This window comes from Coregonus clupeaformis, unplaced genomic scaffold (assembly GCF_020615455.1).
Source record: "Coregonus clupeaformis isolate EN_2021a unplaced genomic scaffold, ASM2061545v1 scaf0350, whole genome shotgun sequence".
NCBI classification, from domain to species: domain Eukaryota; kingdom Metazoa; phylum Chordata; class Actinopteri; order Salmoniformes; family Salmonidae; genus Coregonus; species Coregonus clupeaformis.
This window is the reverse complement of record NW_025533805.1, coordinates 170,711-188,236: the sequence shown is the minus strand read 5'-3', so window position 1 is coordinate 188,236 and position 17,526 is coordinate 170,711. Positions and strand designations below refer to the sequence as shown.

Here is a 17,526-nt window from a genome sequence, read left to right as displayed (position 1 = left end):
GTGCCCGAGGATATAGTGTCCGATCGAGGCCCCCAGTTTACCTCCAGAGTCTGGAGAGCATTTATGGAACGTTTGGGGGTCTCGGTGAGCCTTACCTCGGGTTACCACCCGGAGAGTAATGGGCAGGTCGAACGAGTCAACCAGGATGTGGGTAGGTTTCTGAGGTCATATTGTCAGGGCCGGCCGGAGGAGTGGGCGAGATATGTGCCCTGGGCCGAGATGGCACAGAACTCTCTCCGCCACTCCTCCACGAGACTAACCCCTTTCCAGTGTGTGTTAGGGTACCAGCCGGTTCTGGCACCGTGGCATGAGAGCCAGATCGAGGCCCCCGCTGTGGATGAGTGGGTGCGGCGCTCGGAGGAGACGTGGAACGCTGCACACGTCCATCTGCAGCGTGCCATACGTCGACAGAAGACGAGCGCCGACCTACACCGCAGTGAGGGGCCAGTGTACGCACCTGGAGATCGAGTCTGGCTCTCAACCAGAAACCTGCCCCTCCGCCTGCCCTGCCGGAAGCTGGGTCGGCGGTTTGTGGGGCCTTTTAAAGTCCTGAGGAGATTGAACGAGGTGTGTTACAGGTTAGAACTACCTATTGATTACAAGAATATTAACCCCTCGTTCCATGTGTCTCTCTTCAGGCCGGTGGTAGCTGGTCCACTCCAGGACTTTGAGATTGAGGAGACTCCTCCGCCCCCGTTGGACATCGAGGGGGCTCCGGCGTACACTGTTCGGACCATCCTGGATTCGAGACGCCGGATGGGGGTCTCCAATATCTCGTGGACTGGGAGGGGTGCGGTCCGGAGGAGCGGTGCTGGGTGCCGAGGAGGGACATTCTGGATCCGTCCCTGATGACCGAATTCCATCGTGGTCATCCTACGCGCCCCTGCTCCGCGTCCCCTGGTCGTCCCCGAGGCCGAGGCGGCGCGCGGCTGGAGCCGCGCGTCAAGGGGGGGGTACTGTCACGGTTTCGGCCGAGGCGGCTCCTCCTCCTTGTTCGGGCAGGTTTCGCCGGTCGTCGTCTCCGGAGTACTAGCTGCCACCGCTCTATGTTTCTTGTTTGATTGCTTTTGTCTGTTAGTCACACCTGTTTTGTGTTATGTCTCATTTAGCACCCTATTTAGTTTCCTTGTTGTTAGTTTAGTGTTGTGTGTAATTGTTCGTGTCGTGTCGTTGCGCTACCCGTGTCGGTACGCTATTTTCATAGCTTCCTCCTTGTGTTTAGGAGAGTATTTTCGCACCTGTGTGTGCGCTCGCTTATTTTACGCCTGTGTGCGTCCTTTTGCCTCCGGGCTGTTTGGATTACTTTTGTGTGCTCTAGTAAAGTCTTGTTGGACTTATCCTCTGCTTCCTGCGCCTGATTCTACACCACACCAATCAACAGCAACGTGACAAATATTCCATGTTTAGATCATGAAAGTTTCAAGATAACGAGATTCATTGTCACCAATTAGCGTGGAGCATGAACCAATTAGACTACATTATCTATGGATGTAATATTTCATCATCATTCTTTATTAGACACCGTTTCTATGGTCCCATGTACCACCTTTTCAGACTATTTACAGTATTGACAGTACTGCACTGTATGGATGAAGGCCCTTGTAATTGCTTGTCCAATTCTGCCAACTTGTTACTGATGATTGAGTTCACATTATGGAACGAGTATATAAAGAATTGATTGGGATCCACTTGCAACAATATAGCAATACGTACTGTAACATGGAGCCGGCAGGTGATCCAGGTCACAATAGAGGTCAAGCAGTGGTGGGAGGAAGACAAGGAAGACGTGTTGGTCAAAGGAATGGCAGGGGACAAGCACCTCTTCTGAGAGATGGTCGTGGGCCTCGTTTGAGAGGTGTGGGGGAACGTGGTAGAGGACAAGGCCACGGACCAAGACAGCGGCAGCAACAGCAAAGAGTGTCCAATGAAATCCGAGCAAGCATGGTTTCAGGCCCATGCACAATTTACCACCCTGTATTTACCCCCATACTCTCCTTTACTTAACCCGATTGAGGAATTTTTCTCCACATGGAGATGGAAGGTTTATGATAGGCGCCCTCATGAACAAGTCACTTTTCTCCAGGCCATGGATGACACATGCAATGACATCACGGCAGACCAGTGTCAGGCCTGGATTCGCCATGCCCGAAGGTTTCTTCCAAGAGGTTTGGCTAATGAAAACATCCATTGTGATGTAGATGAGAACCTGTGGCCAAATCCACAAGCCAGAGTTGATGAAAATGTAGAAGAACAGAAATCACTCCTATGTTTTGCTTTTTACAGTACAAGCAAGTAAGTTTAGGAACACTGCATTTGATGTTTTACAGTACTGTATCGTTTTACATCAACATATTTCAGATTTTGTTAAATGATTCCACTGTGTCTGTAGTATTCTCTCTACTACAGCAGTACTTTTACAGGGATGTATTTACATGTAGGACCATAATGAAACATGTATCACCTATTTTGTACTACAATATTTAATGATTGTACGAACAATGACACAGTGAAACTATCGGTTGCTTGTGTGTGGGTGATCTAAATTAACGTTTCATTGGTATTTCACAATAAATTTGTTTTTTGAACCAATGATTGTGCAAGTGCAAGATTTCTTTAAAGATATGAACGCACAATGCAATGTTTTGAACATTGGACAGCCTGTGTTACAAGTGATGACCGTTTTGAGTTTTGTGTCTAGAGTTTTGAAAAATGACGTCAAGGTTCTGAAATTAGTGCCAAAGTGATTGTAAAAAACTGTAACACAACGTCCTAGTTCTAACTCTGAGTGTTACACTGTGTCTCTATGTGTTACTGTCACGCCCTGGCTCGGGGGACTCTTAAATGTTGAGCCAGGGTGTGGGATTTCTGTTACATTTTCTATGTTTTCGTTCTAGATCGTTTAGATCTATGTTGGCCAGGGTGGTTCCCAATCAGAGGCAGCTGTAGCTCGTTGTCTCTGATTGGGGACCATACTTAGGCAGCCTGTTTTCACTAGTTTATTGTGGGATCTTGTTCTGTAAGGTTTTGTGTATAACCCAGGACTTCACGTATCGTTTGGTTTGTTGTTTTGTTTCGTGTGCAGTACGGTAAATAAAGTATGTACGCTTATCACGCTGCGCCTTGGTCCGCTTCATCTGTCGACGATCGTGACAGAAGATCCCACCACCAGAGGACCAAGCAGCGTGCCCAGGAGGAGAAGTTGGCGATGTCCCAGGTGGGCGAATGGTGGTCATGGGAGGACATATTCGCGGGCAGAGGGCCATGGGCAAAAGTAAATGCCCAGGCAGGAGAGGAGAAACGGCGCCAACCGTGCCGACGACGGACACGCGAGAGGCAACCCTAAGAAAATGTTTTGGGGGGGCACACAGCGTGGACGACGGGGCTGCTGGAGGCAGCTACAGGACGAATCGGCGGACTAGGAAAGGAGGCCACCAGGTTTGAGGGGCTGGAAGGGTGGTTGGCGGAGCCTAGAGGTAGAGCAGAGCCAACTCCCCGTACTCAGGCTAGGCAGCGTGAGACTGGGCAGGTTCCGTGTTATGCGGAGCCACGTACTGTGCCGCGATTGTTCCGGCACAGTCCTGTACGTCCTGTGCTAGCACCACGCACGTGTCGTGCTAAGGTGGGCATGCAGCCAGGACGGAGTCTGCCGGCTCAACGCTCGTGGCCTCCAGTACCCCTCCTCGGTCCCGGATATCCTGCGCCAGTGCCACGTGCTGTAGTGCCAGTACGAGTGCACAGCCCTGTACGTCCTGTGCTGATGCCTCACACAGATTGTGTGGAAGTAGGCATTCAGCCAGGACGGGTTGTGTCAGCTCTCCGCTCCAGACCTCCAGTCCGTCTCCACAGTCCAGCCCGGCCTGTTCCTGTCCCTCGCACCAAGCCTGTGGTGCACGTCGTCAGCCCGGTCCGGCCTGTTCCTGCTCCCCTCACCAAGCCTTTGGTGCGCGTCGCCAGCCCGGTCCGGCCTGTTCCTGCTCCCCGCACCAAGCCGGTGGTGCGCGTCGCCAGCCCGGTCCGGCCTGTTCCTGCTCCCCGCACCAAGCCGGTGGTGCGCGTCGCCAGCCCGGTCCGGCCTGTTCCTGCTCCCCGCACCAAGCCGGTGGTGCGCGTCGCCAGCCCGGTCCGGCCTGTTCCTGCTCCCCGCACCAAGCCGGTGGTGCGCGTCGCCAGCCCGGTCCGGCCTGTTCCTGCTCCCCACACCAAACCAGTGGTGCGCGTCGCCAGCCCGGTCCAGCCTGTTCCTGCTCCCCGCACCAAGCCAGTGGTGCGCGTCGTCAGCCCGGTCCGGCCCGTTCCTGCTCCCCGCACCAAGCCAGTGGTGCGCGTCGCCTGCCCGGTCCGACCTGTTCCTGCTCCCCGCACCAAGCCAGTGGTGCGCGTCGTCGGCCCGGTCCGGCCCGTTCCTGCTCCCCGCACCAAGCCAGTGGTGCGCGTCGCCAGCCCGGTCCGGCCCGTTCCTGCTCCCCGCACCAAGCCAGTGGTGTGCGTCGTCAGTCCGGCACGGTCCGTGCCTGTTCCATCAATCCGCTCCACCGGTGTCCAGTCCAGCTCCGGCCAGCGGGGCCAGACCAGACCAGGGGCGCTACGGGGGGGTAGACAGAGAGTGGTGGTCACGCCCGGAGCCGGATCCGCCTCCAAGGCGGAATGCCCACCCGGCCCCTACCCCGTTGTGTTGGTATGGCGCGGTCGCAGTCCGCGCCTTTGGGGGGGGGTACTGTCACGCCATGGCTCGGGGGACTCTTAAATGTTGAGCCAGGGTGTGGGATTTCTGTTACATACTATGTTTTCGTTCTAGATCGTTTAGATCTATGTTGGCCAGGGTGGTTCCCAATCAGAGGCAGCTGTAGCTCGTTGTCTCTGATTTGGGACCATACTTAGGCAGCCTGTTTTCACTAGTTTATTGTGGGATCTTGTTCCGTAAGGTTTTGTGTATAACCCAGGACTTCACGTATCGTTTGGTTTGTTGTTTTGTTTCGTGTGCTGTACGGTAAATAAAGTATGTATGCTTATCACGCTGCGCCTTGGTCCGCTTCATCTGTCGACGATCGTGACAGTTACACTGTGTCTCTATGTGTTACACTGTGTCTCTATGTGTTACACTGTGTATATATGTGTTACACTGTGTCTCTATGTGTTACACTGTGTATCTATGTGTTACACTGTGTCTCTATGTGTTACACTGTGTGTCTAATTGTGTTACACTGTGTCTCTCTGTGTTACACTGTGTCTCTGTGTTACACTGTGTCTCTAAGTGTGTTACACTGTGTCTCTATGTGTTACACTGTGTCTCTATGTGTTACACTGTGTCTCTGTGTTACACTGTGTCTCTCTGTGTTACACTGTGTCTCTATGTGTTACACTGTGTCTCTGTGTTACACTGTGTCTCTAAGTGTTACACTGTGTCTTTAAGTGTGTTACACTGTGTCTCTATGTGTTACACTGTGTCTCTGTGTTACACTGTGTCTCTCTGTGTTACACTGTGTCTCTAAGTGTGTTACACTGTGTCTCTAAGTGTGTTACATTGTGTCTCTCTGTGTTACACTGTGTCTCTAAGTGTGTTACACTGTGTCTCTATGTGTGTTACACTGTGTCTCTATGTGTTACACTGTGTCTCTGTGTTACACTGTGTCTCTCTGTGTTACACTGTGTCTCTAAGTGTGTTACACTGTGTCTCTAAGTGTGTTACATTGTGTCTCTCTGTGTTACACTGTGTCTCTAAGTGTGTTACACTGTGTCTCTGTGTTACACTGTGTCTCTGTGTGTTACACTGTGTCTCTAAGTGTGTTACACTGTGTCTCTAAGTGTTACACTGTGTCTCTAAGTGTGTTACACTGTGTCTCTGTGTTACACTGTGTCTCTGTGTGTTACACTGTGTCTCTAAGTGTGTTACACTGTGTCTCTCTGTGTGTGTTACACTGTGTCTCTGTGTGTGTTACACTGTGTCTCTAAGTGTGTTACACTGTGTCTCTCTGTGTTACACTGTGTCTCTAAGTGTGTTACACTGTGTCTCTGTGTTACACTGTGTCTCTGTGTGTTACACTGTGTCTCTCTGTGTGTGTTACACTGTGTCTCTGTGTGTGTTACACTGTGTCTCTAAGTGTGTTACACTGTGTCTCTCTGTGTTACACTGTGTCTCTAAGTGTGTTACACTGTGTCTCTGTGTTACACTGTGTCTCTGTGTGTTACACTGTGTCTCTAAGTGTGTTACACTGTGTCTCTAAGTGTTACACTGTGTCTCTGTGTGTGTTACACTGTGTCTCTAAGTGTGTTACACTGTGTCTCTGTGTTACACTGTGTCTCTCTGTGTTACACTGTGTCTCTAAGTGTGTTACACTGTGTCTCTGTGTTACTCTGTGTCTCTAAGTGTTACACTGTGTCTCTGTGTGTGTTACACTGTGTCTCTATGTGTTACACTGTGTCTCTGTGTTACACTGTGTCTCTGTGTGTTACACTGTGTCTATGTGTTACACTGTGTCTCTGTGTTACACTGTGTCTCTGTGTGTTACACTGTGTCTCTGTGTGTGTTACACTGTGTCTCTATGTGTTACACTGTGTCTCTAAGTGTTACACTGTGTCTCTAAGTGTGTTACACTGTGTCTCTGTGTTACACTGTGTCTCTGTGTTACACTGTGTCTCTAAGTGTTACACTGTGTCTCTAAGTGTTACACTGTGTCTCTATGTGTTACACTGTGTCTCTCTGTGTTACACTGTGTCTCTATGTGTTACACTGTGTCTCTATGTGTTACACTGTGTCTCTATGTGTTACACTGTGTATATATGTGTTACACTGTGTCTCTATGTGTTACACTGTGTCTCTATGTGTTACACTGTGTATCTATGTGTTACACTGTGTCTCTCTGTGTTACACTGTGTCTCTGTGTTACACTGTGTCTCTAAGTGTTACACTGTGTCTCTAAGTGTGTTACACTGTGTCTCTATGTGTTACACTGTGTCTCTATGTGTTACACTGTGTCTCTGTGTTACACTGTGTCTCTCTGTGTTACACTGTGTCTCTATGTGTTACACTGTGTCTCTGTGTTACACTGTGTCTCTAAGTGTGTTACACTGTGTCTCTAAGTGTGTTACACTGTGTCTCTAAGTGTGTTACACTGTGTCTCTAAGTGTTACACTGTGTCTCTAAGTGTGTTACACTGTGTCTCTATGTGTTACACTGTGTCTCTGTGTTACACTGTGTCTCTCTGTGTTACACTGTGTCTCTAAGTGTGTTACACTGTGTCTCTAAGTGTGTTACATTGTGTCTCTCTGTGTTACACTGTGTCTCTAAGTGTGTTACACTGTGTCTCTAAGTGTGTTACATTGTGTCTCTAAGTGTGTTACACTGTGTCTCTGTGTTACACTGTGTCTCTAAGTGTGTTACACTGTGTCTCTAAGTGTGTTACATTGTGTCTCTCTGTGTTACACTGTGTCTCTAAGTGTGTTACACTGTGTCTCTATGTGTTACACTGTGTCTCTATGTGTTACACTGTGTATATATGTGTTACACTGTGTCTCTATGTGTTACACTGTGTCTCTATGTGTTACACTGTGTATCTATGTGTTACACTGTGTCTCTCTGTGTTACACTGTGTCTCTGTGTTACACTGTGTCTCTAAGTGTGTTACACTGTGTCTCTGTGTTACACTGTGTCTCTGTGTGTTACACTGTGTCTCTAAGTGTGTTACACTGTGTCTCTAAGTGTTACACTGTGTCTCTGTGTGTGTTACACTGTGTCTCTAAGTGTGTTACACTGTGTCTCTGTGTTACACTGTGTCTCTCTGTGTTACACTGTGTCTCTAAGTGTGTTACACTGTGTCTCTGTGTTACTCTGTGTCTCTAAGTGTTACACTGTGTCTCTGTGTGTGTTACACTGTGTCTCTATGTGTTACACTGTGTCTCTGTGTTACACTGTGTCTCAGTGTTACACTGTGTCTATGTGTTACACTGTGTCTCTGTGTTACACTGTGTCTCTGTGTGTTACACTGTGTCTCTGTGTGTGTTACACTGTGTCTCTAAGTGTGTTACACTGTGTCTCTGTGTTACACTGTGTCTCTGTGTTACACTGTGTCTCTAAGTGTTACACTGTGTCTCTAAGTGTTACACTGTGTCTCTATGTGTTACAATGTGTCTCTATGTGTTACACTGTGTCTCTGTGTTACACTGTGTCTCTCTGTGTTACACTGTGTCTCTATGTGTTACACTGTGTCTCTGTGTTACACTGTGTCTCTAAGTGTGTTACACTGTGTCTCTAAGTGTGTTACACTGTGTCTCTAAGTGTGTTACACTGTGTCTCTAAGTGTTACACTGTGTCTCTAAGTGTGTTACACTGTGTCTCTATGTGTTACACTGTGTCTCTGTGTTACACTGTGTCTCTCTGTGTTACACTGTGTCTCTAAGTGTGTTACACTGTGTCTCTAAGTGTGTTACATTGTGTCTCTCTGTGTTACACTGTGTCTCTAAGTGTGTTACACTGTGTCTCTAAGTGTGTTACATTGTGTCTCTAAGTGTGTTACACTGTGTCTCTGTGTTACACTGTGTCTCTAAGTGTGTTACACTGTGTCTCTAAGTGTGTTACATTGTGTCTCTCTGTGTTACACTGTGTCTCTAAGTGTGTTACACTGTGTCTCTAAGTGTGTTACATTGTGTCTCTAAGTGTGTTACACTGTGTCTCTGTGTTACACTGTGTCTCTAAGTGTGTTACACTGTGTCTCTAAGTGTGTTACATTGTGTCTCTCTGTGTTACACTGTGTCTCTAAGTGTGTTACACTGTGTCTCTGTGTTACACTGTGTCTCTAAGTGTTACACTGTGTCTCTAAGTGTGTTACACTGTGTCTCTGTGTTACACTGTGTCTCTAAGTGTTACACTGTGTCTCTAAGTGTTTTACACTGTGTCTCTAAGTGTTACACTGTGTCTCTAAGTGTGTTACACTGTGTCTCTAAGTGTTACACTGTGTCTCTATGTGTTACACTGTGTCTCTGTGTGTTACACTGTGTCTCAATGTGTTACAAGTGGATTTTGCAACCCTCAAACACAGGAAATAGTTGGCTGTATAAGACAGATCTTCAGGTGGGCGGGGCATGCACATTGCTAATAGTAGTAGCTTTCTTAGTTCATGTAGTAGTGATGAACTACTACCGCCATCCCTGGGGCTTACCTGGGGCTTACCTGGGGCTTACCTGGGGCTTACCTGGGGCTTACCTGGGGCTTACCTGAGGCTTACCTGGGGCTTACCTGGGGCTTACCTGGGGCTTACCTGAGGTTTGAGGTGGTGATCCGACTAGCGTTCCATTATTAAAGTGGCCAGTGATTCCATGTCTATGTACATAGGGCAGCAGCCTCTAAGGTACGGGGTTGAGTAACCGGGTGGTAGCCGGCTAGCGATGGCTATTTAACAGTCTGATGGCCTTGAGATAGAAGCTGTTTTTCAGTCTCTCGGTCCCAGCTTTGATGCACCTGTACTGACCTCGCCTTCTGGATGGTAGTGGAGTGAACAGTCTGTGGCTCAGGTGGCTGAAGTCCTTGATGATCTTCTTGGCCTTCCTGTGACACTGGGTGCTGTAGATGTCCTGAAGGGCAGGCTGCGTGCCCCCGGTGATGTGTTGGGCCGCACCACCCTCTGGAGAGCCCTTCTGTTGCGTGCGGTGCAGTTGCCGTACCAGGCGGTGATTTAGCCCTACAGGATGCTCTCAATGGTGCATTTGTAAAAGTTTTATCTCCTTCTATCTTTAAAACACAGAAACACACAATTTTCACATATGTCGATGTTGGGGTGATACTGGAGATGATGAATATGAAGTTGACATTTTTTGAAATGTCTCTACCATAACCCTTACTTAACCTTATCCATTTAAAATGTAAACTTCAATGTGGTGGGGACGTCGGGGAGCGGCGTGTTTGAATGAACGAAGGAGGCGGAGTGGAGAAAAGATGGCGGAAACAGATGATGAAGTGGATTCTGAATCTAATGGCGAAGAAGAATCAAGGAGAATTTAAATATTGTCCAAAATAATAGAAAACTGAGCCAAGTAGAGTACAGTGATGTCACCTCCTATCTAGTAGGAGGACGGTTTGTAAATGAGGAGCAGAGTAGAGTACAGTGATGAGAATGTCACTTCCTATCTTGTAGGAGGACGGTTTGTAAATGAGGAGCAGTGATGAGAATGTCACTTCCTATCTAGTAGGAGGACGGTTTGTAAATGAGGAGCAGTGATGAGAATGACCAATCTTGAGGAATCCATTTGAGATCATCCAAACTGGTGGAGAGAGTGCTGGGTAGAGTGAAGGCTGTGAGGATCCAAACTGGTGGAGAGAGTGCTGGGTAGAGTGAAGGCTGTGGAATCCATTTGATATCCAAACTGGTTGAGAGAGTGCTGGGTAACTGGTGGAGAGAGTGCTGGGTAGAGGGAAGGCTGTGAGGATCACGAGAGGCGAGCTGGTTTAGATTTTTTGTGCTTCTGCGGATCAGAAGAAACATGTGTTGAATCTCACCCGATTTGATAAGTTTGAAGTGTCGTGTGTCTCTCTTAGGAACAGGGCAACCCTCAAGGGGGTTATATCTGGCGTCTCGTGGGAAGTCGATGTCGAAGAGATGAAAAATATTCCTGGAGTGATTGATGCACGGAATACCTAGAATAGTATAACAGTAATCCTTCTGCCCCCCTCCCACACCCCCCATTTAAAAATATAAATAAAACATAAATAAAAAGGGAGTGGTTGTCCCACTGGCTATCCTAAGTTGAATGCACCAATTTGTAAGTCGCTCTGGATAAGAGAGTCTGCTAAATGACTTAAATGTTAAATGTAAATGCACGTCGGATGAATCGTGTGGTGAATGAAGAAAAAGTGAAGAGTCTATCAGTTCTTTTGTTTTTTGATATGGAGTCTCTCCCTACTCAAGTGCAGTTGGGGTATATTAACTACAGAGTCAGAGCATCTATCCCAAGACTAATGCAGTGTGATCACTGTAAAGCTTTTGGTCATGTTTCAAGTGTTTGCAGAAGGGAGAAGCCGAGATGTCCAAGTTGTGGAAAATATCATATTATGTGTTATAAAAGTGATGAAAATGTGACACGTTGCACTTGAGGTGGGAACCATGAAGCCACGTCTTCTGAATGCCCCACAGGGGTAAAGGAGAATGAGGTGGCCCTAGTCAGGGCTGTCCAGAGCATATCATATGCAGCAGCTGTTAAAAGGGTTGAGGGTTTGAATGGTGCTCCTGAAGAGTCCATGGTGGTGGATAGGCCTTCGCTGCAGGCTGCAGGGGTTGCCTTTCACCAGCAGGATCCTGACATTTGAAAGGTTAAGAAGGTGGACTTTGTGGCCTTTATAGCTATGGTGATTAATGACACTGCCAAGGTGGAGAGAAGGTCCAGGAAGATAGAAATCATTGTGGATGCGGCTGAGCGGTTCCTGGGGCTGAAAGATTTCTCGGCGAAGGAGTTACATGGAATATTGTCACAAGCCGTCCCACCCCCTCAGGGCCTAGAGCCGGAGACGGTAGATATGGAGAACTAAAAAAAATTATTTTTTTATTTCACCTTTATTTAACCAGGTAAACCAGTTGAGAACAGGTTCTCATTTACAACTGCGACCTGGCCAAGATAAAGCAAAGCAGTGCAATAAAAACAACACAGAGTTACATATGGGGTAAAAAACATAAAGTCAAAAATACAACAGAAAATATATATACAGTGTGTGCAAATGTAGCAAGTTATGGAGGTAAGGCAATAAATAGGCTATAGTGCAGAATAATTACAATAGTATTAACACTGGAATGCTAGATGTGCAAGAGATTATGTGCAAATAGAGATACTGGGGTGCAAAAGAGCAAAATAAATAACAATATAGGGATGAGGTAGTTGGGTGGGCTAATTTCAGATGGGCTGTGTACAGGTGCAGTGATCGGTAAGGTGCTCTGACAACTGATGCTTAAAGTTATTGAGGGAGATAAGAGTCTCCAGCTTCAGAGATTTTTGCAATTCGTTCCAGTCATTGGCAGCAGAGAACTGGAAGGAATGGCGGCCAAAGGAGGTGTTGGCTTTGGGAATGACCAGTGAGATATACCTGCTGGAGCGCAGACTACGGGTGGATGCTGCTATGGTGACCAATGAGCTAAGATAAGGCGGGGATTTGCCTAGCAGTGATTTATAGATGGCCTGGAGCCAGTGGGTTTGACGACGAACATGTAGTGAGGACCAGCCAACAAGAGCGTACAGGTCACAGTGGTGGGTAGTGTATGGGGCTTTGGAGACAAAACGGATGGCACTGTGATAGACTACATCCAATTTGCTGAGTAGAGTGTTGGAGGCTATTTTGTAAATGACATCGCCGAAGTCAAGGATCGGTAGGATAGTCAGTTTTACGAGGGCATGTTTGGCAGCATGAGTGAAGGAGGCTTTGTTGCGAAATAGGAAGCCGATTCTAGATTTAACTTTGGATTGGAGATTCTTTATGTGAGTCTGGAAGTTGAGTTTACAGTCTAACCAGACACCTAGGTATTTGTAGTTGTCCACATACTCTAGGTCAGACCCGTCGAGAGTGGTGATTCTAGTCGGGTGGGCGGGTGCCAGCAGCGTTCGATTGAAAAGCATGCATTTAGTTTTACTAGTGTTTAAGAGCAGTTGGAGGCTACTGAAGGATTGTTGTATGGCATTGAAGCTCGTTTGGAGGTTTGTTAACACAGTGTCCAATGAAGGGCCAGATGTATACAAAATGGTGTCGTCTGCGTAGAGGTGGATCTGAGAGTCACCAGCAGCAAGAGCGACATCATTGATATACACGGAGAAAAGTGTCGGCCCAAGAATTGAACCCTGTGGCACCCCATAGAGACTGCCATAGGTCCAGACAACAGGCCCTCCGATTTGACACACTGAACTCTATCTGAGAAGTAGTTGGTGAACCAGGCGAGGCAGTCATTTGAGAAACCAAGGCTATTTAGTCTGCCAATAAGAATGCGGTGGTTGACAGAGTCGAAAGCCTTGGCCAGGTCGATGAAGACGGCTGCACAGTACTGTCTATTATCAATCGCGGTTATAATATTGTTTATGACCTTGAGCGTGGCTGAAGTGCACCCGTGACCAGCTCGGAAACCGGATTGCATAGCGGAGAAGGTACGGTGGTATTCGAAATGGTCGGTGATCTGTTTGTTAACTTGGCTTTCAAATACTTTCGAAAGGCAGGGCAGGATGGATATAGGTCTGTAGCAGTTTGGATCTAGAGTGTCACCCCCTTTGAAGAGGGGGATGACCGCGGCAGCTTTCCAATCTCTGGGGATCTCAGACGTTATGAAAGAGAGGTTGAACAGACTAGTAATAGGGGTTGCGACAATTTCGGCGGCTAGTTTTAGAAAGAAAGGGTCCAGATTGTCTAGCCCAGCTGATTTGTAGGGGTCCAGATTTTGCAGCGCTTTCAAAACATCAGCTGTCTGAATTTGTGTGAAGGAGAAGCGGGGGGGGCATGGGCAAGTTGCAGCAGAGGGTGCAGAGTTGGTGGCCGGGTTAGTGGTAGCCAGATGGAAAGCTTGGCCAGCCGTAGCAAAATGCTTGTTGAAATTCTCGATTATTGTAGATTTATCGGTGGTGACAGTGTTTCCTAGCCTCAGTGCAGTGGGCAGCTGGGAGGAGGTGCTCTTATTCTCCATGGACTTTACAGTGTCCCAAAACTTTTTGGAGTTAGTGCTACAGGATGCAAATTTCTGTTTGAAAAAGTTAGCCTTTGCTTTCCTGACTGCTTGTGTATATTGGTTCCTAACTTCCCTGAAAAGTTGCATATCGCGGGGGCTATTTGATGCTAATGCTGTACGCCACAGGATGTTTTTGTGCTGGTCAAGGGCAGTTAAGTCTGAGGAGAACCAGGGGCTATATCGGTTCTTAGTTCTGTATTTTTTGAAAGGGGCATGCTTATTTAAGATTGAGAGGAAAGCACTTTTAAAGAACAACCAGGCATCCTCTACTGACGGAATGAGGTCTATATCCATCCAGGATACCTGGGCCAGGTCAATTAGGAAGGCCTGCTCGCTAAAGTGTTTTAGGGAGCGTTTGACAGTGATGAGGGGTGGTCGTTTGACCGCGGACCCGTTACGGACGCAGGCAATAAGGCAGTGATCGCTGAGATCCTGGTTGAAGACAGCTGAGGTGTATTTAGAGGGTATGTTAGTCAGGATGATATCTATGAGGGTACCCATGTTTACGGATGGGTACCCTAAAAGAAGGAAGAAGAGGGAGTTTTGTTTGTTTTGGCAATGTACTATTTTTATTTGGGTGGATTAAGTTAGTTTCCCTATTACGTATGGATTTTTATTTTTGATCTTGTTTAGGTTTTAACCCGTCCAGTTGGTGGCGGCAATACACCTTTGTAGGTTGTAGTCCGCCATAAAACCCACAGAAGAAGAAGGTAGGGACGTCCCAAGGATCTCAGATAGCTGGGACGTCCCAAGGATCTCGGATAGCACAGACATTTTTGAAAGGGCAGGTTAAACTCGTCACTGCTCCCAACCAATCGGAAGTGAGTATTTTTCGCGCTGATTGGGAGAAGAGTTTCCCGCAAGCTTTGATTCAAGTTGAATGAAATCGGCGTTTTCAAGATGATTCAAACATACTATTTTCAAATTTGATAACTATTCGAGAAATTCAACAGGTAATTTAACAAATTACTATAATTATGTGAGGAAAAGGCGAGTGTGGTCATATTTTAATAAACTTGTATCTTCTAACATAGCGAGTTAGCTAGCAATGTAACGTTAGCTAGCTAACTAGCTGTAGCTGCGCATGTCAGGCAAGTTGGCACGTCGCTAGCCAGCTAACTGAATGGTGGCTAGATAGCTACTGTAGCTAACTAACGTTAACTCGGAAGCTAGTGTCATTGAGCGTCGGTTAATTTAAATCATTTGCGGATTCATTTCATTATGTGAAGTAGCTAACAGAACACTGTCATTCTGTATTTTTCATATGCCGTGGTTTAGTTGACGCTACTTTAGCTAGCTGCAACTAACCTTGGCCATTACCCTGAGATCCTAGCTAAGTTATACCAGTTAGCTAACTGTAGCTAACTAATTAGTTATTGTTGTCGCGTCAGTATCTCAAAATGGGAAATCTGTTACCAGATTCCTAAAGAGTGAGACTTTTCATTTTATTTGTATTATTCACTTTTATTTATTCATCATCTGTGATGTGGTTGGCAATGTTAAATTTTTTCTGTTGGTGAAATATGTTAACTCATGTTTCCGCGGCTTTTCCCGGTCGGCGATGTTGGCTGCGTTACTGTTATACATTGCATTTGGTTAGCGAGCTAGCTGGTCCTTGCCTGGACTAGCCATTCATTCAATGTTGGGACGTTGCAGTATTAAGCAAGCCAACTACTGTAGAGCGATTAGCTAGTTGTTAAGTTTTCTGATTGCTACATTTGACATCATATACTGTAACAAAGTGTCCACTCGGCGCGCATCAGATGACCAACTACTAGCTGTAGTTGGTCAGCATGTTATCAAGATAGCTAACTGTACTACTAGCTCATTTACACTTCAGATTTGAATGTGGAGCGATCTTAGCGCGTTAACGACGCGGCTTTATCAGCTCTATCAGTCCAGTGTTTGATGTATCCGCCTGTGCGTTTTCACTGACTAGTTAGTTATTTGTTTGTTGCACTATTGTTTTGAGTTAGACTTTCTGCATCACCCGGGTTAGGGTTAGGGTTAGGGTTAGGCTAGTTCACCATGCATTGGGTTAGGGTTAGGGTTAGGCTAGTTCACCATGCATTGGGTTAGGGTTAGGGTTAGGCTAGTTCACCATGCATTGGGTTAGGGTTAGGGTTAGGCTAGTTCACCATGCATTGGGTTAGGGTTAGGGTTAGGCTAGTTCACCATGCATTGGGTTAGGGTTAGGGTTAGGCTAGTTCACCATGCATTGGGTTAGGGTTAGGGTTAGGCTAGTTCACCATGCATTGGGTTAGGGTTAGGCTAGTTCACCATGCATTGGGTTAGGGTTAGGGTTAGGCTAGTTCACCATGCATTGGGTTAGGGTTAGGCTAGTTCACCATGCATTGGGTTAGGGTTAGGCTAGTTCACCATGCATTGGGTTAGGGTTAGGGTTAGGCTAGTTCACCATGCATTGGGTTAGGGTTAGGCTAGTTCACCATGCATTGGGTTAGGGTTAGGGTTAGGCTAGTTCACCATGCATTGGGTTAGGGTTAGGCTTAGGCTAGTTCACCATGCATTGGGTTAGGGTTAGGGTTAGGCTAGTTCACCATGCATTGGGTTAGGGTTAGGGTTAGGCTAGTTCACCATGCATTGGGTTAGGCTTAGGCTAGTTCACCATGCATTGGGTTAGGGTTAGGCTAGTTCACCATGCATTGGGTTAGGGTTAGGCTAGTTCACCATGCATTGGGTTAGGGTTAGGAGTTAGGCTAGTTCACCATGCATTGGGTTAGGGTTAGGCTAGTTCACCATGCATTGGGTTAGGGGTTAGGCTAGTTCACCATGCATTGGGTTAGGGGTTAGGTTAGGCTAGTTCACCATGCATTGGGTTAGGGTTAGGGTTAGGGTAGTTCACCATGCATTGGGTTAGGGTTAGGCTTAGGCTAGTTCACCATGCATTGGGTTAGGGTTAGGGTTAGGCTAGTTCACCATGCATTGGGTTAGGGTTAGGGTAGTTCACCATGCATTGGGTTAGGGTTAGGGTTAGGCTAGTTCACCATGCATTGGGTTAGGGTTAGGCTAGTTCACCATGCATTGGGTTAGGGTTAGGGTTAGGCTAGTTCACCATGCATTGGGTTAGGGTTAGGGTAGTTCACCATGCATTGGGTTAGGGTTAGGCTTAGGCTAGTTCACCATGCATTGGGTTAGGGTTAGGGTTAGGGTTAGGCTAGTTCACCATGCATTGGGTTAGGGTTAGGGTTAGGCTAGTTCACCATGCATTGGGTTAGGGTTAGGGTTAGGCTAGTTCACCAGGGTTAGGGTTAGGGTTAGGCTAGTTCACCATGCATTGGGTTAGGGTTAGGGTTAGGCTAGTTCACCATGCATTGGGTTAGGGTTAGGGTTAGGCTAGTTCATCATGCATTGGGTTAGGGTTAGGGTTAGGCTAGTTCACCATGTATTGGGTTAGGGTTAGGGTTAGGGTAGTTCACCATGCATTGCTAAACCACTCAGAACAGGTCCAGATCACCATGCATTGGGTTAGGGTTAGGGTAGTTCACCATGCATTGGGTTAGGGTTAGGGTTAGGCTAGTTCACCATGCATTGCTAAACCACTCAGAACAGGTGCAGCACACCCTAGCTCAACATGCATTGCTAAACCACTCAGAACAGGTGCAGCTCACCATGCATTGCTAAACCACTCAGAACAGGTGCAGTTGTGAATGTTGTTTTTCACCTGTAGATCAAGCTTGTTGCAAATTGTTTTGGCATGCTCAGTATTGTCATTCTTGACTCTTAGAAAAAGTCCTGACTATTCCATTAGTCTGACAATACACACTTTTTAAAATATGAATTGCTGCCTTAAAATATGTAATGTGAAATTTAGAATGCCTCATGTATT

The 17,526-nt window shown here is 47.0% G+C and overlaps 1 protein-coding gene across 1 annotated transcript in view; it reads left to right on the top strand.

Annotated features, from left to right (window-relative positions):
• The first annotated feature begins 14,513 nt into the window (after nt 1–14,513).
• nsd2 (nuclear receptor binding SET domain protein 2) overlaps nt 14,514–17,526 on the top strand; it is a 54,373-nt gene continuing 51,360 nt past the window's right edge. Inside the window, 1 exon segment of the mRNA XM_041870581.2 lies at nt 14,514–14,632. The gene's annotated coding sequence lies outside the window, so the exon portion shown is untranslated.